This window comes from Apium graveolens, chromosome 10 (genome assembly GCF_009905375.1).
Source record: "Apium graveolens cultivar Ventura chromosome 10, ASM990537v1, whole genome shotgun sequence".
NCBI classification, from domain to species: Eukaryota; Viridiplantae; Streptophyta; class Magnoliopsida; order Apiales; family Apiaceae; genus Apium; species Apium graveolens.
The window spans coordinates 212,593,970-212,614,169 of NC_133656.1; the positions used below are offsets into that span (position 1 = coordinate 212,593,970).

General features: G+C 35.5%; 1 non-coding gene across 1 annotated transcript; it reads right to left on the bottom strand.

Annotated features, from left to right (window-relative positions):
• Window positions 1–18,804: 18,804 nt before the first annotated feature.
• On the bottom strand, window positions 18,805–18,911 carry LOC141694319 (small nucleolar RNA R71). Its single transcript, XR_012563637.1, has one exon. It is a non-coding gene; the product is annotated as a small nucleolar RNA R71 (small nucleolar RNA).
• Window positions 18,912–20,200: the final 1,289 nt, after the last annotated feature.

A 20,200-nucleotide genomic window follows, 5' to 3' on the forward strand; every position in this document is an offset into this window, starting at 1 on the left:
TAATTTTTTTTTATTTTGTTTATGTAATTGAATTGTAAGATAATGCTTATTTTAAGTATATTTGTCTTTACATTAATAGTAAAAATTATATAAAATATATATTTTTTACCCTGAACCCGTAAAAAATATATATGCGTCAGCTATTGGTTAGAGGTGCAATGATTTTGACTTTTGTATTGTTTTAAGAACAAAGGGTTTTTGCATTGTATTAAACAATGAGATGAGATTATTGTTGCTCTCGTGGAGTAATAAGGATGAAGATGATAAGTTGTTCTTGTAAAGCAGTTAAGAAATTATGAATTGTTAAAGTCGAGGAGCTTAACAAAGACTTTAAGTAAATAATGATTAAATTAAATAAACAATTAAGTAACTGAAAAGGGTAATTTATTAGTTATTAGTGGTTATAATATTATTATTCTATTTTATTAAATAAACTTGTCCATGATATTTAGAGAAGTTATTTTAATTGAGAGAAATAAAAAAGGTAACGTGTTATTGTTGAAAACGATTTTTATTCTTTTTCTATTATAATTCGATTACTAAGGCTATTAAAACTTTTAAGTGAAATAAGGATAATTCAGTAAATTCAGCGTGTACCAAAAAACATGTATTGTACCAAAACTTTCAATGTTTCGTCTTTTATATAATAGTAATAGATATCTAATGAATTAATTAAATCAAAAATGATTTCTTTTACTACACTTAAAATATATTAAAATTATAGACTATATTAGCTAAAAATATATTAATGTATTTAATTAACATCTAAAATATCATTAACATTCATTAATTAATCACAAATCAATTTTAAATTTAATAAATTAAAATGATAAAAGTAATAAAATCATTATTTTATATTAAAGTAAATTTGGATCAGTGAATATTGGTGATCGGATAGTTCTGTTCACTAATCCAAATTTGAATCACTGTTGGAGGAGAATTTGGAATAACCTGCCCCAAATTTGGATCTTTAAATCACTGTTGGAGATGCTCTAACACTCTCTAAATATACATGATCTCCGAGCTAACTCAAAAAAGATCAACACTAGATAAATAAATAAATTAAATATAATTGAAGAGATAAGATTTATATATATATTTGTCACAATCGTTGGATTTTAGCAATATTGAGGGTGTGCCAAGAGTTGGCCACTTCTCTTGGCACTCTTCAAGGACCTTTAACACTCCAATAGTTTAAGAGTGTTTTCACCTAGGACTTCACACTCTCTTGACACTTCTATTGGAGTGGCTCTTATTAATCATACCAGGGTTTTTGTTTATATTTAAATTTTTTTTGTCTAATTATATTATATATATATATATTAATATATATATATATGATATTTATAGATTTATAATAAAAATAATAAATAAATTAGTAAAAGGTCATAATTTAACATGATAAGTTGGGTCGTATAATTTAGCTAGAAATAAGAAGAATATATATGGTAGTTTAACTATTTAGTATAGTTTAGGAGATCTAAAATATTAATTATTTTTATTTTTAATAAAATAAAATAAGAAAATAGTTGTTAAACCAAATTATATCTCATTGAAATTATTATAGTTTTGTAGAGTATAGATTACTCAAACATTAAGAAACGACTGGGTCACACGAACATCAACCCCTCCTTGACCTTGGGGGAGAGTTAGATACCTCCCTCTCATTAATGATTGACGAGGGTAGTGCATACATTCCCAGGCCATTTGAAGTCTGTTGTCAGTTGTCACCACTCACCACCTCCCTCCCTCTCATTTTATCCATGCACTTCCACCATTTCACGAGTTTTGTCGCTTCTAAGTTCTAATTTCACTTGAATTCACTAAATATGTTGGGGTCATATGATATTTTTTTTTAAATGTAATTGATGATTTAAAGTCGAAAAATATAATATAAGTGATATAAATATTGTAACAAATTAATTTAATAAATAAATAAAATTTAAAAATATGAAATTTATATATAGCAATATAAACTATTACAAGTAAAACCATAAAGGAAAATTTTATAAAATATATGCATATTTCTAAAATTTATTGATTTTACCCATTAATCACCCTATTAATCGTTATAAAGTGTTCTTTCAATTCAATTAATCCCTCCATATATTTTTAAAATAAGATATTAAACTTAATAAATTGGAAATTATTGTAATTTTTGAATATATATTAGTATTCCGATTTATCACTAATTACCCATTTTAAGCACTAGTGTGATTTCTTTGGAAGTTAAAACATATATTTTTGTAAACACTTTTGTACAAAGAAATCAAAAGAGAACATACCTAAATATAATGCTGAAGCTAATGAACAAAATAAGTTAACAAGAAAATACCCCTTCATGCATGTACTTTCTAATTATCACCGTTTAGGAGCCAAAACGATCGTTCTACTTTCTTCCCCAAACACTAACAGTTTGCTTGAATGGGATTTCACCTCATGTAAGTTGGCTAAACGATGCTGCCAAACAGGCACGTTGTGTTATGAGTTGCAGCGTTAATAAAGAAAATGGGATGTCTGAAAATCAAAGAGAGTAGCTTTCTCATATTTCTTACTGTTGGATTTGAGTAATGTTCGTTTCTTTCTTTTACAAAACCGATTCTAGGGATGCCATAAGCGACTGGACTACGGCGAAAAGTAATCTCCTGAACCATCCTCATAATATTATTCACTATGTTATGTGGGGGGCCTCTGGGACACAGAATTGATGCACAACTATGTGGATTTAATTTTAAAGGGCAATTAATCACTATGCAAAGCAAGTGGCTGAAATTCGTAGGCATAATAGAATTACAGTTAAAGTACGACTGTTCACAAATGGGACAGTCTCTTATGCAAATGAGACACACTGAGTCTAAATGAGACAGTCCCTATTTAACAGCAGAATGTAAATTGCAGAAACTGAAACGTGCAATGCTGGAAATAAAATAATGCAAGAACACCAAGAGTTTTTCACTTGGTTCGGCCCCCAGCCCCTATACCTAATCCATGGCCTACATCCAAGTCCCCATGTCAACTAGTATAGAGAATGTATTATATCCACTTAAAACAAAGTAATTACAAACTTTCCTTGATTACAAACTTGGCTCACTTGAAAGAAATATTTCCCTAGCACACAGCTACTTGGCCTTGATCTTGTAATCAACCTCCCACAATCCGGGACAAGTGATACAATACACCTTTCGAGTACAAAGAATAGAATGTGAAAGATTACAACTCGACTATATCTCTTAATTAACTGGATAAGCAATGTATGTAATCAAGAGAGTGTTTTTCTCAGAAAAGAGTAAGATTGAAAGTGCAGAGAGTTGTGTTTTCTGAAAAACATCAAGTCGGTTATATATAGTAAAACCTAATGGATAGGATTGTATTTCAAACTCTTTTAAAGATAGAACTAGATAAACTCAAGTTTAATAATATTTGAATAAGTATGTTAAAAACAATCTGTTAGTTTGTTACTGGAGAAGATAAACTAGATAAGGATAAGGAGATTTAAAATAGATGAAGTTTATCCAAGAAAGAGTTTGTTTAGAAAAGATAAGTCAAAGATTATCCAGTTAACTAAGTTAACATTAAACAAAACTCTAATACTTATCTAACTAACTAACAATCTGACTTGCTGTAGACTTTTTCAATGCATCATCAGAAATCACGGATTAACATTCTCCCCCTTTTATGATGATGCCAAGGGTAAAGAAGTATTATGCTCCCCCTATCAAAAACACTTTAATCACCTGTTGTAATATGTTAGATAATAATAGTGTATATATGCAACAATCAGTTGATAATCATGTGAATATGCAAATGAAACATATGACTTATCAAATGAGACAGGTAAACAAATGGGACAACAAATAAGATTAAAAACCAAGATTAAAAAACCAAACACCCAACAGTGCTTAAAGTCATAAAACCTTAAACATTTAATCCAGCACATAAACCAGTGCTATCCAAACCAAAATCATCACAGATAAACCAAGTCTTAACCAACAAAAACCAAACAGATGAAGCAATCGTCTTAAACATAAAACACACATAAAAATTCTCCCCCTCAACATCATAAAAGGCGGATAAAGAAACTAGTCAGAATCATCAACTTCGATAGGAGCAGAATCTCGAGTCTTTCTCTTTCCCTTGTTGTGGTAGGCTGGCGGAGCACCATACTCAGAGAAGAGCTTGTCCAACTGGCCTTCATGTGGAGCTTTCCCATCCCTTTTGTGGAGCCATTCCAAGATATATGAGCGATATTCAGCACGAGTCATCTCAAAAACTTCAGGTGAAGGGACTGCAGGCAGGGGCAAAGGGGAAGTAATCTCGGCCAGAGTCATATCACCAAGCCAGTCCTTTTTCTGGTGCCATGGCATGCTTCGAGTAGAGACCTGCTGAGATATGTACTTGGTTTCTGTACCAAGTTGATAGAAAAGCTTGACAAATTCTTCCTCACAGGCCTTGGCAGCGGTAACCATTCCCTCATGCAGCGCATCAAACTCAAAATCTATAGCCCTACTCATCTTCTTATCATGGACATGTAAAATCTCCAACTTGGCATTTATTGATTCAAGAGAAGCAGTGACAGACTTATTAAACATCTCATAGGAGGCACGCATCATATTGACTTGAGAATTCAAGGATGCCAGGGACTCAATAGAAGTAAACTGAGTTTTAAGAGACTCCAAAAGTTTGTTATTTTCAGAAACTTTTGACAACAACGAGTTCAACAAAACAGAATCCTCTTGATCAGGATCAGACATATAGTGAGGAGACTCAGGAAACGAACCAAACGACTTATGACCCTCACCAAAAATAAGAACACTAGACTCAATAATCTCAATATTATTAGCAGACAAGACAGATAGATCAAACATGTTAGACACTGGCTCAGTGTCATCATCCTCAGAAACAATAAAAAAATGTCTAAATATCTTCGTCAACAGAGCAGGAAAGGACAAATTCATAGACTCATGAGATGCACAATGACTCATGTACTTGATAATCAACGAAGCAATATCACAGGGGGTTTTAGTCATGAAAACAGAAATTAAAACAACATCTTGATAAGTGACGCGGTCACGACCACTTTTACGAGGCAAAAGATTTGTGTGAAATAATTTAAAAAGCAATAAAGCAAGTGGAGTAAGATCATGTACCATGGGCTTAAGAGAGCTACCAACAAAGTTTTCACAAAGAATCACTTTCAGTTGTTCTTCATACTGTAGTCCTGAAATCTCCATGAAAGCTGCATGCGTGGTATACGGACAGACGCCGGAGCAAGCGACGCCACAAACTCAAGACAACAGGTTAGCATTGAAAACAATTGGAACACCTTGAACCTCAGAATAAACCATATTCTCCTTCATCATTGTGAAATAGAATAAAATTCCCGGACCAGAGAAGGGTAAATAACATCCGGTGGAGACAAAAGTGATTTACAACCCAGAGCAGAAAACAAATCAACAACCCCAACTTGTTGAAGCAAAACAAGGTCACAAAGTCGTTCTTTAAAAATGGGGTTTGACACGGTTTTAGGCTGAGAAGATTTCTCGGGTGATATTGGCGTAGAGGTGTGTGACGCCCTCCAAACCCGGGTCAGAAGTTTGGGGCCCATAACACATACACACACCATGCTTAAACTTGTTTATGAATATTATTATATGCAATGACCCTACTTACCACAATAAAGGATCACAACAGTTTAAAGTATGTCAACATGCCACAACCTTATTTATTACAAACGTACCAAATCCCAAATTTATTTATCTTACATTTGAAGTCAAACTTTATTACAAACTTTTAGCTCACACTAAACCACACAACTCCCGCTAGCTCATTCCACTTCAACCTGTAAACCTAGCTGGCACACTCGGATGGGGATCCTCGCCATCACCAAATTTCTTTTTAACTTATCAATTCGCTTTCACTTCACTAACACTTGTCAATTGGTTCCCACTCACTAACCACTTGCTTTCCCTTTCTACATCTTGCTTCCTCTTGATTTTTGGGCAAAAACAAATGGTTGATTCAGAAAGAGGATTTCGAGAGCTTCATTTTGATATATTGCACGCCCGAATCGGAGTTCGATAACACCTTCGAATCGCGGTTTAATTATGAAGAACACGAAGAACACTTACTACTTTCTCTGGATAATTATAAAAATTTTACTGGTGAAATAATTATATGCGCGAAATAAAACTACAGAAAGGGCTATTTATAGAGGAAATTTTGAGAATATTCCTTGAATATACTTTGGAATATTCCTTGAATATACTTTTAAATAGAATATTCCCTGAATATGCTTTGGAATATTCATTGAATATACTTTTGGATAGAATATTCCTTGAATATGCTTTGGAATATTCCTTGAATATACTTTTGGATAAACATTATCCTTTTTTGGATAAATACTATCCTGTTTTGGATAAGCACTATCCTGTTTTGGATAAGCACTATCCTGTTTTTGATAAACGTCATCCTATTTCGGATAATTATCAAAAACCGGGTTTTTATAAAACGATTGTACGGAGATAATGTTATCGAAAAGGGTTAGCGTATCGAAAATATCGCGTCGGGCCGCACACGGGTCAAACCGTAATCCGGATCGAAAAAGTCAAAACATGGAAAGTGTCTGAAATTACCAGATTAGGTTAGGAAGGAGTTTTCGGATGAGTTTCGGGTTGTAAAAACGTAAAAACGGTTAAGGTTAGACGATTCCCGACTTTATAAAATAATTTTGTAAATATTCAGAAAATAGTTAATAAATTCATAAATCAATATAAAATCATATAATACTCCAAAAATTACCAGAAAATACCTTAATTATCTATATTTTATTTTGGACATGATAAAATTAACATACCTAGACTTTACCACATATGAACATTCAAATAATATCACCAAGCATCAAATAATTCACCAAAAATCACATAATAATCATATAATAATCATTTATTGATAAAAATAATTACACGTCATGTCCCGGATATTACAAGGTGTCGGGATTAATTATTTGGCATTTCAAACTAGAAGAGGATGGGTTAGGGTTTTTAGAGTGTTTAGATTTAGAACGGGTGTTAGGAGTCGACATGGTGAAGAAGACGAAGAGAGATTTGAAAAGGGAAAAAGAAAAAGAATTGAAGGTTAAATAGAGAAGAGAGGAATATGAAGAGATAGAAGTGTGATAGAAGTGGAAAGGTGGAGTGTATCTCGAAAAACGAGGAGACATGCACAGAGATTGAGAAGAACCAGACTGAGTAGTCAAATCAAATTGAAAGACTTGAAGGATAATGCATGAAACTCGGTTCAGTTTCAAAGTTCAAGAGTCCCATCAAATAAATACATATAAATTATATATTTATAGACTGAAACATGCAAACTAATTAAACTAAACACGGCAATTAATTCGCAAAAATCCATCAATAAATCCTATAGACCAATCAGCATTTAAATTAAGCAAATAATTAAACACTCAATTCTGCAATTATAGTCACAAAGATGAATTATGCAAATAATTGACATAAATAAACTAAATAGTATGCATGCACAGATGTAAAAATAGGATAACTTAATGAGAGATAGTGCACATACCAAGTTCACGTCTCATAAGACAAAATCGGTCTTCACCTAAAAGTTTGGTGAAAATATCTGCTCTTTGTTTATCAGTTGAGATATAAATTAACTCAATATTACCTTTTGAAACATTATCTCGCAGAAAATGGTGACGAACATCAATATGCTTAGTACGAGAATGCATAACAGGATTTTTAGAAATATTAATAGCAGAGGTATTATCACAATAAATCGGAATATTTGTATAGAAAATACCAAAATCTTGTAATGTTTGTTGCATCCAGAGAATTTGAGCACGGCAACTACCAGCTGCAATGTATTCTCCTTCAGCAGTAGAAAGAGCTACAGATGTTTACTTTTTACTGTGCCATGCAACCAAACAATCACCTAAATATTCACACGCACCACTTATACGTTTCATATCAACCTGTGACCCTGCATAGTTAGCATCTAAAAAACCAATTAATTTAAAAGAAGTAGAACTAGGATAAAATATTCCAAGATCTCTAGTTCCCTTAAGATACTTGAAAATCCGTTTAACTGCATTCAGATGAGATTCTTTAGGTTGAGATTGAAAACGAGCACAGAGACAAACACTATACATAATATCAGGAAGAGAAGCAGTTAAATATAATAACGATCCAATCATACCTCGATATTTAGTAATGTCTACAGGTGTACCTTGTTCATCCTTAGTGAGCTTGACAGTTGTACTCATCGGAGTAGCTTTAGCAGAAATATTTTCTAACGCAAATTTTTTAAGCAAATCATTAACATACTTACTTTGATGTATGAAAATACCTGCAGCAGATTGGTTAATTTACAAGCCTAGAAAATATTGCAATTCACCCATTAAACTCATATCAAATTCTTTATGCATGCAGTTAGAAAACCACTTACACAAAGATTCATCAGTTGATCCAAACATAATATCATCTACATAAACTTGTACTAATAGAAAATGATTACGTTTATGAAAAATAAAGAGGGTTGGATTGAGTGTACCATGATTGAAACCATTCTTTAGCAAAAACTGACTGAGACGTTCATACCAACATCGAGGAGATTGTCTCAATCCATAGACAGACTTTTTGAGCTTGTAGACATAGTGTGGATATTTTTCATGAATGAAACCTGGGGGCTGTTTTAAGTAAACTTCTTCCTTGAGATATCCATTCAAAAATGAGCTTTTAACATCCATTTGGTAAAGCTTGAATCCTTTGTGAGCTGCAAATGCCATTAGAATCCGAATAGCTTCGAGACGAGCTACAGGGGCATATGTCTCGTCGAAATCAATTCCTTCATGTTGGTTGTATCCCTGAGCCACTAAACGAGCTTCATTCTGAATAATGTTACCATCTTCATCCTTCTTATTCTTGAAAACCCAACGAGTACCAATGACTTTGGCATTAGAAGGAGGAGAGACAAGTTCCCAGACTTGACAGCGTTCGAACTGGTTCAATTCTTCTTGCATGGCAACTGACCTAAATTCATTTGCAACAGCTTCTTGAGCATTTTTCGGTTTAAATTCAGTAACAAAGGCATAGAATGCACATAAGTTATGAAGTCTGCTTCGCGTAGAGATTCCTTGATCCAAATCTGTAAGGAGATTATCTGGTGGATGATTCTTAACTGTTCTAGAAGACTTTGGCAATTGGATAGTACTCATTTCCTCTTCGTTGGAATTGTCTGCTTGATAAGGAATAGGTGTTGTCTCTTTTGATTGAGACTGAGACTTGGAATGAGACTGTCTCATTTCTTCTTGAATAGAGATTCCTTGCTGAGAAGTGAAAGAATCATTTGACCATTGATCAGAAGTCTGAGGAGAGTCTTGAGAATTTCCCGAAGAGTTAGATGAATCAGGAGTTCTCAGACAGTTTGACTTTTCCTGAGAAACTTGACCCTTTTGAGAATGAGACTGTCTCATTTGAGAATGAGATGGCTGATCAGCAACATCTTCTTCAATTTGAGATATCTTCAAGGCAGATTCATTGAATGCAATGTTGATAGATTCTTCAACTTTGTGCTTGATAGAATTATAAACTCTATAAGCCTTGCTTGTAGTAGAATATCCCAAGAAAATTCCTTCCGTAGACTTAGCATCAAATTTTCCTCGAGTGTTCTGTGTATCTAAGATAAAACATTTTGAACCAAATACTCGAAAATAACTGATGTTAGGCGTTTTATTCTTAAGCAATTCATAAAGAGTTTTAAGCAAAATAGGACGAATAAGCACTCTATTTAACACATAACAGGAAGTGTTTACCGCTTCTGCCCAGAATTTAAGTGGCAGTTTACTTTTATGAAGAAGAGTACGAGCAGTTTCCTGTAGAGTTATGTTCTTGCGTTCAACAACTCCATTTTGTTGAGGAGTGCGTGGGGCAGAGAATTCATGAGTAATGCCTCTAGATTTGCAGAAAGTTATGAAATCTTTCTCGAATTCTCCTCCATGATCACTACAAATAGTCTTGAGCTTTAAAGAATACTTAGTCTCAAGGTTAGTAATAAGATCTTTGAATTCACTAAAAGCTTCATCTTTAGTACGCAAGAATAACACCCAAGTAAAACGAGAGTAATCATCTACTATAACGAAAGCATAATTCTTACCTCCCAAACTTACATATCTTTCTGGACCAAAGAGATCTAGATGTAACAACTGCAAGGGAACAGAAGTTGATACTTTATTCTTAATATTAAAGGAATTTTTCACCTGCTTTCCAAGCTGGCAAGCTGAACATGGTTCTAACTTCTTGTATTTCAGCTTTGGTAAACCTCGAACTAACTCATGTAAAGATATCTTTCGAAGTAGATCCATATGAACATGACCAAGACGCCTATGCCACAGATTATGTTGTTCTTGAACAGTAGCTAGGCAGATTTCTTCTTGCTGCTCATCAAAATCTAACACAGAGATGTTTCCCTTTCTTTTGGCTACTAAAGCAAACTCGTTAGCTTTATTACCAATATAACAAACATATTTATCAAACTTCACACTATGACCAGCATCAGTTAACTGACTTACACTATAAGATTATACTTTAGACCATCAACTAAATGAACATTATTAATAGCAAACTTGTCGTTACCTATGGTACCTTTACCTACAATACGTACGGTATTGGAATCTCCAAGAGTAACTAAGCCTCCCTCTTTAGCGATTAATGAGAGAAACTTTGATTTATCTCCAGTCATGTGACGAGAGCAACCGCTATCAATAATCCACTTGTTTCGAGGAACATGGACTTTAAAGCATACCTGCAAAAGATCCTTTATCTCTTAGGTACCCACATGACTTTGGGTCCTTGAATGTTAGTATCATAAATCTTATACAAATGCCTGTCAGACTTCTTAATCCACATTTGAACAATATTAACAGATTTATGCACAGATTTAGATCTAGTTGCAGAGTTAGGATCGTGGCCCTTAATACCACATAACCGAGATGCAGAATTAGTGTGACCAGATTTGCCACAGTCTTGACATTTTTCATAAGGCATCTTGTATTTCATAGGAGTTCTTTTGTAGCCACTTTAAAAGACTTTCTTCTTCGCTGATCCATACCCCAAACCTTCTTTGTCAAGAGAAGATTTATGTTGGGCAAGTAAGGCATTCAAGATTCCTTCTCCATGGAAACATTTGGCTAGATCAGTTTCCAGCTGGGCAACCTTTTGCTCGAGTTCAGGAACTATAGAATCAGAAGATGCATTTGATTTGGCAGAAAAAGTTTCCTTCTTTAATGCATCAAGACATGCATCTTTCATCTCGATCTCATTCTTGAGGTAGTTGACTTCTTCTTTCAGCTTAGAGACCTTCTCAGATAAAAGCTTGTTTTCTTCTACCAAGGATTCATCTTTGATGGAATCATCAACCTCATTAAGAACCTCACTCAATGCTTGTTTAAGATAAGCATTCTTTTCTTTTAACTTTCTATTTTGAGCCTGCAAAGTTAGTACATCATGAGATAAATTTTTATTAATTTGAACAGTATGTACCTCATCATTATCACTAGAGTCATATTCAAGTCCAGCAAAGCATAGTTGAGCTAATTCATCTTCTGAGTCAATCTCCACTTCAGAATCATCGTCACTCCATGTGAATAAGGTTTCTTTTTGGCTTTGAGCTTGTAGCAATCCTTCTTGAAATGACCTTTCTTTCCACACTCAAAGCATGCATCCTTGTTTTGATTATTTTTGTTTTCCTTGCTTGAACTAGGTCTGAATTCTTTCTTTGGAAATGAAGACTTCATGAGTCGTTTAGATGCATTCTTTTTGGCCAAAAATTTGTGGAACTTCTTAGTGAGAAGTGCAATTTCCTCATCAGAATCTTCAGAAGAATCACCTGCATCTGTATTAAGAGCTAGAGTCTTTTTCCAGGGAGCTTCATCTTCTTTATCATATCTACATAGCCGATTCTCGAATTCCTCTAATTCACTGAATAGAGTGAGAGTTTCCATAGTTGATATGGATGGAGAATCCTGAAGGATGGTGACCTTTGAGGAGAACTTCTTAGGCATAACTCTGAGGATTTATCTGTTGATTTCAGCTTGAGGAATAATCTTGTCGAGTAGTGAGATAGAATTCATCAAGGTCAAAAACCTTCCTTGAGCATCTTTGACACTTTCATCTCGTTCCAACCTGAAAGCTTCATAATCACTTATTAGCATACTAAGTTTCACTTCACATACCTTAGACGTTCCTTCGTGGCTAATTTGGATAGTATCCCAGATTTGTTTAGCCGTAGTACATGCAGAAACTTTGCATAGTTATGTTGCAGCCATTCCACTTAGAAGGGAATTCATGGCTTTAGCATTGTAGTTCAAAGCATTGACTTCTTCAGGAGATAGATCCTTCAGAGGCTTTGGCTTTCCCTCTTTCATAGGAACAGTTATGCCATTCTCAACAGCATCCCATTCATAAGCATCTCGCTGAAGAAAGATCTTCATTTGAAATTTCCAGTCATCGTAATTTTCAGCTCCAATTAAGAGAGGAGGAATATTAATTGACACACGTTCTGATTGCACCATGGATCGCTAGCAAAATAGTCACTAAAAGACAGGTTAAATACACCCGCTCCGATACCAATTGAAATTCGTAGGCACAATCGAATTACAGTTAAAGTACGACTGTTCACAAATGGGACAGTCTCTTATGCAAATGAGACACACTGAGTCTAAATGAGACAGGCCCTATTTAACAGTAGAATGTAAATTACAGAAACTGAAATGTGCAATGCTGGAAATAAAATAATGCAAGAACACCAAGAGTTTTTCACTTGGTTCGGCCCCTATACCTAGTCTATGGCCTACATCCAAGTCCCCATGCCAACTAGCATAGAGAATATATTATATCCACTTAAAACAAAGTACTTACAAACTTTCCTTGATTACAAACTTGGCCCACTTGAAAGAAATCTTTCCCTAGCACACAGTTACCTAGCACACAGCTACTTGGCCTTGATCTTGTAATCAACCTCCCACAACCCGGGACAAGTGATACAATACACCTTTCGAGTATAAATAATAGAATGTGAAAGATTACAACTCGACTATATCTCTTAATTAACTGGATAAGCAATGTACGTAATCAAGAGAGTGTTTTTCTCATAAAAGAGTAAGATTGAAAGTGCAGAGAGTTGTGTTTTATGAAAAACATCAAGTCGGTTATATATAGTAAAACCTAACGGATAGGATTTTTTTTCAAACTCTTTTAAAGATAGAACTAGATAAACTCAAGTTTGAAAATATTTGAATAAGTATGTTAAAAACAATCTGTTAGTTTCTTACTGGAGAAGATAAACTAGATAAGGATAAGGAGATTTAAAATAGATGAAGTTTATCCGAGAAAGAGTTTGTTTAGAAAAGATAAGTCAAAGATTATCCAGTTAACTAAGTTAACATTAAACAAAACTCTAATACTTATCTAACTAACTAACAATCTGACTTACTGTAGACTTCTTCAATGCATCATCAGAAATCACGGATTAATAGTGGCAACTTATCATTCTGATGATTTCTTCGTAACAGAGTAATTATAACCAAAAATTTCACAATACATCAAATTTTAAAGTGTAACTGTCCTATATTACCCTCCTCCATAATCTATCTATATTATCTTAAAGACGACTATTGCCCATATAACATTTGTAATTCAAATATGCATAATATGAAAAGGAAAGCTATTTCCACCAACTCTCTCTCTCTAAACTCTCTCTCTATAACTGAATTCTTACTTATTCTATAAGATATGCATCTCTTTATCATTTTTGTGTTTCTTCTTCATCTCATTTGTTGATTCTCTCTTGTTCTCTAGCTTAATTCTTTGTTCTAGTTATCATTTCAGTTCTATAAACTCAGAAAATCCAAAAACACTCAAAATCTTACAAAAACACAAAGTCTTAAACCCTGGTTCCTGACAAATTGGTATCAGAGCTTCAGATTTTATCTTATACTGCTTTTGTTATGTTCAACACTCTATTCCGAGCAGATTGAGCTAGGTGATGCAGTAATCTCTGCTGCAAGTTCAGAAATTTCTCAAAAAGTGATCAGGTGTTCTATTCCTAACTTATCTCTTTAGATCTGTTGAAATTCTATTGTTACAAGCTAGAACTGAGGACGTTTAAGATGTATGAACTCATTTTCATTCCAGTAGTTGTTATTAGCTGTTTTTATTGAAGAAACTCATAAAAATAGTAGTATTAGTACAGTGAAGTGAGTTGTGATAATCTGCAAGTTGTACTTGATGTTTTGTGTGTGATCTGTGGCTTAAGTGTGAGTTTTAGTTGATTACTGGAGTTTGTAGTTGATGTATTTGAAGTTGAGATATGTGCCATGTAGTGAAGTAGTTTCAACAATCCTGTGAAGTTTTGTGATAACTGTCCCCTAAGTGTTTGAGGAATTGCTTAAGAGAAAGAGTTACTCTAAAAGTGAGGAGTATGCTGAATCATCTCTACAAGGAGCTTATAGGATGATGCAACAAGATCTTCAAGGCCATATGACAAGTACTGAGGATAAGATTGACAGGTTAAGGAGGCAAATTGAGATGTTAGTAATTGGATTGAATAAGAAAAGCATGAAGAAGGTGGACGTGGACAATGATTATGTGGATGAAGATGAGTACAAGGAGAATGTGTTTCCTGGTTCTAACTATAAAGGAATGTACAGAGATCCTTTACATGCTGCACTAGAAAGACAGAAGCTATTCCGGAAGCAGCATAAGGTGGAAGATTTTAAGAATGCTGGAGGTTATAAGGAAAGAGAGGGACAGAAGGATACTCAAAGTCTGAGATACCTCAAACAGACTTTTCCAGTATATAAAAAAGGTTCAGATGCTCTGGAATGGTTGAGAGACTGTGAGGAATATTTTTCTATCTATGAAGTGTGTGATGGAAAGAGAGCAGCCATAACATCTATGCATTTGTATGGAGTGCCAAGATCATAGTACAAATCATTTATGATTGGGCAAGACAAAGCATCTTGGCAACAATTTATTGAGGCTTTCACAACTAGGTTTGGGGAGCTGGAGACTGAGCTAGTTTTTGAAAAGTTCAAAAGATTATAACAAAGCCATTCGGTGGAGAAGTACTTTACTGAATTTGAAAAAATCAGAGGTCAAATCTTTAAGAAGATACCTAGTATGCCTGCTGACTATTTCTTAGAAAATTTTATTGGAGGACTTAACAATGAAATCAAGGGAATGATTAGGTTACTGGAACCTACAACTCTTGAGCAAGCCCTCAGACTTGCAAGATACTATGAGAGCACTCTGTAAAATCAATCAAAGAAGTTTGGTAGTGCTGGTGGATATACAAAGACTAGTTTTAGCAGCACTCAGGTATCTAAAGGAGTACAATCCACTTCAAGAAACATTGTCAGCTCTAAGGCATCCTTGTTGATTCCTAGTAAAAGTACATAGGTCCTTAAATCCAAACCCAGGCCACTAACTTATTCTCAGAGGGAAGAAAGAAGGCAGAAAGGCCTATGCTACTACTATGATGACAAGTTTGTCAAAGGCCATGAATGTAAAAAACCTCAAAGTTTTCAAATGATAGGAGATGAGGAAGATGAAGGGTATGAGGGCGCTCCACATTATGATGAATATCCAAAAGATAGTGCTGAAGAATGGAAAGCTCGAGAATTGATACTGGCAGCTTTAGGAGATGGTAAGGAAGCAGTCAAGCAACCATTGGTTATTGAAGGAAATTATAAAGGGAAAACTGTTAAAATTCTGGTTGATGGGGGTAGTACACTCAATTTGGTAAGCACTCAAGTCTGTGAGCAACTGGAGCTACAAGTGGAATGTGTATCACCTGTCTTTATTAAATTGCCTAACGGAGAGGTCATCTACTCTGATTAGAAATGTTCAGAATTTTTCTGGCAGATGGAATCCTTGGTTTTTAAAGCTGAGGTGTGGGTATTGGAACTATAAGATTGAGATATGATCATTGGAGTGCAAGGGTTGGAACAATTAGGAGAGGTACAATGCAACTATGGAACTCAAACAATCAGATTTGAGTGGGAGGGGAAGCAAGTTACTCTGGATGCAGGGAGTAGTTGGAAATTATTGGGAAATTGTAATCAAATCAGTGTTGTCATTCCACTATGGATGGAACAAGTCAAAGCTAGTTATGAAGGAGATACCGAAGTCCAAGGCCTGATTTCTGAAGCTATTGTGGATAAAACTGGTCCTCAACAGTATATTTATTACATGGTGCAAGGCCTATTACAGTATCAAGGAAAATGGGTTATAGGTAATCAAGGAGTTCTGAGAAAACAGATTTTTGTTGAATTAACCAGCAATGGAATTAGAGGGCATTCAGGCAACAGGTAAACTTATAAAAGGATTCAAGATTATTTCTATTGGACCACCTTAAGGCAGGATGTAGCAAGGTGGGTAAGAGAATGTGGGATTTGTCAAGAGGTTAAAGGTGAACATGTGAAGAAACCAGGGTTGCTACAGCCACTTGAGGTACCTACTAAACCTTGAAAAGATATATCCATGGATTTCATCACTGGATTACCCAAATCAATGGGGTTTGAGGTAATTTGGGTAATAGTGGACAGATTCAGCAAGTATGCCCACTTTGTACCCCTGCAGCATCCCATATCAGCTAAGAGCCTAGCATTTTCCTTCTTTGATCACATTTATAAACTACATGGGTTGCCTGATTCTATTGTTAGTGATAGAGACAGCTTGTTTCTAAGTAAATTTTGGCAAACACTGTTCAAAATTGCTGGTATTAGACTCTGTATGAGCACAGCATACCATCCCCAATCAGATGGGTGCTGATAAGTGGAATTTTATACCACTTAGAACGTCTTATAATGGCTTGAATTGATGTCTTGGAATCAATTTTTTTGTGTATTTGATGCATTTTTCTAGTGTTTGTGCATTTCAGGGTATTAATTGCATTTCTGGAGAGATTTCATTAAGAATAAGCCTTGGCATGTGTTTGGCATTGCGCATGGGAAGATAGGAGCAGAATGCAGCAAGAAACGGGAGCAAAAATAGAGCATTTTCCAGAAGGGGTCTGAGCGCCCGCTCAGGAATGCTGAGCGGCCGCTCAGGGACGGAATTTTAAAATAATTATTTTAGACTCCAGATTCTGTTAAGCTTCCAACTTCTGAGTTAGCTGGGTTTTATGGGACTCCTATATAAGTAGTTTTCAGAGACGTTTCATACAGTGTTGGATCGTAGTATTAATCGACGAGCGAGGAGAGAAGGAAGAAGACCGTTTTAGCACATCGCAACGAAGAGGAAGCATATTTTCTTGTGATTCTTTATTTCATTGTAACGTTTGATACTAGTTTTCTTTACTTTGAACCTATTCACTCTTGTGACATACTCTGGTTTAATATAAGTAGTTTTAATTATTCTCGTGTGTTATTATCATATTTTCATATGAACCCATGATGACGATGAGTTCTATCATGGGCTAATCGTGATTATGGGGTCGTAACGGATTTACTATGGAATTCTTTAGTTAGTTGTTTAATACCTTAGTGTGTGATGATTGTATGATATCTAGTATTGGTTGTGCTTATTCGTCTTATGTGCATCACGAACATATAAGATAGGGTGTTAATCTCTTGTGAAGCGACGGTGGATCTTGAGCTTTAGAACTTGCCATTCTAGCATAGGTTCATGTATGTGTATGCATGATTAGTGGGTAACTCTAACCGTTTTACTTGCCCTGTGTAATCATAAGGAATAACTTTTGCTTAAATCGTTATGTTGTCAAATTCTGTAGACATATAGGGTCTCAACATAATTGATGCCTATTCAACGTCTATCTTAATTGTGGATGCTTGGTAGAATGGTATTAGTACAATAAAAGTTGGCTTTTATCAGTTTCGTGTTGTTCGATTAATATCATCACTGTTGCATGTTAAGGGTAATGACAATGACTATTGAAGAAAGTAGTGATGAAGTTGTGATCTCATGTGTGTTTTAATATTGTTAATTCAAGTGTCAATTAAGTGCTTAATTCTCGTAGTTAATAATTAATTAATCAAATCTAAGTATTATTGTCTTAACATTGAGAAGTAATTATACATTGGTGAGTGTGTGTTAATTGAACATAATTAGTCTGAGTCTCTGTGGGAACGAATTAGAAAGTATTCTATATTACTTGCGAACGCGTATACTTGCGTGTATTATTAGCGCATGTTTCCGCCCTAACAAGTTTCCGGTTGTGTTTCAAGTACCTTAGCGAGCGTTTATGCAAACACGTTCTCGTACTTGCAAGAGGACTTTAGATACGGCTGAGGAGACAGATAAAGTTCTTGATATTCCAGAGAAGATAGATTTTGAAGATTCGGATTCAGGAAGTGAGCAGAAAGAGCTAGTAATAATGGGTGATCATATAGTTCCGGCAGATCCATCTCTTATGGACTTTTCTCGGCCTAAAATTGATGACATTCAGTCTAGCATCATGCACCCGGCTATTGAGGCCAATAACTTTGAAATCAAGTCGGGCACTATTCAGATGGTGCAGAATTCCGATTCTTTTGGAGGTGCTGCGACTGAAGACCCCAACATGCACATAAGGAATTTTGTTGAGATCTGTAGTACTTTCAAATATAATGGTGTGACTGATGAGGCTACCAAGCTGAGGCTTTTCCCATTCTCACTGAGGGATAAAGCTAAGGACTGGTTACATTCTGAACCAGCTGAGTCCATCACTACTTGGCAAGATCTTGCACAAAAGTTTCTGGTAAAGTTCTATCCAATGGCGAAGACTGCGGCTATGAGGAGTGCTCTTACTCAGTTTGCACAGCAGCCTACAGAATCCATGTGCGAAGCTTGGGAGCGCTACAAGGAGATATTGAGAAAGTGTCCACATCGTGGTATGCATGATTGGATGGTTATCACTGGTTTCTATAATGGTTTGGGGGCCCAATCTTAGCCCATGCTCGATGCAGCAGCTGGAGGCGCCTTGTGGGCCAAAAGCTATACTGAGGCTTATAATCTGATTAAGACGATGGCTGCAAATGAGCATCAAAACCCAACTCAAAGGATGATTCCTGGGAAGGTAGCAGGTATTTTGGAAGTTGATGCAGCTACAGCTATTGCAGAGCAGCTCCAAGCGCTGTCTATGAAGGTCGATTCTTTAGCCACCTATGGAGTCAATCAGATAGCTATGGTCTGTGAGCTTTATGCAGGTTCTCATGCTACGGATCAGTGTTCTCTTGGTAATGAATCTGTTCAGTATGTGAACAATTATCAACGACCGCAGCAGCCTGTGCCAGCTACTTATCATGCTAATAACAGAAATCATCCAAATTTCAGCTGGAGTAATAATCAGAATGCTATTCAGCAACCATATCAGCAAGGCATAAGTAAACAGTTTAATCCACCTGGATTCCAGGAACCACAGCAGTATGCTCAAAGGCAATCATATCCTCAACAAGGAGGTGTAGTTCCACCCTCTAGTGCTGATTTTGAGGAACTTAAGTTGTTGTGCAAAAGTCAGGCGGTTTCTATCAAGACCTTGGAAAATCAAATCGGTCAAATAGCCAATACAGTGATCAATCGTCAACCTGGCACACTTCCCAGTGTTACTGAAGTGTCAGGCAGGAAGGAAGCTAAAGAGCAAGTCAAGGCTATTACCTTAAGGTCTGGAAAAGTTGCTGATGCTGAAAAAGTAAAAGATGGAGAAGCTGAAGTTGGTGATGAAGAAGCTAAGCAACGGGAGAAAGCGGCGGAACCAAGGAAGACTAATGTTGAACACACTCTGCCTGAGGGTAATAAAGGGGAGAAATAGCTCTATCATCCACCACATTTCCGTAAGAGATTGCAATAACAAAAGCTGGATAAGCAGTTCGGTAAGTTTCTGGAGGTGTTCAAGAAACTTCACATCAATATACCTTTCGCTGAGGCTCTGGAGCAAATGCCTAGTTATGCGAAATTTATGAAGAGTATTCTTTCAAGGAAGGTGAAACTGGATGAACTTGAGACCGTTGCTCTAACGGAAGAATGCAGTGTTGTGCTGCAATAAAAGTTACCTCCAAAGCTTAAAGATCCAGGTAGCGTCACCATTCCTTGCACCATTGGCAAGTTGTCTTTTCATAAGTGCCTGTGTGATTTGGAAGCAAGCATCAATCTGATGCCGTTGTCAATCTTCAAAAAGTTGAATTTTC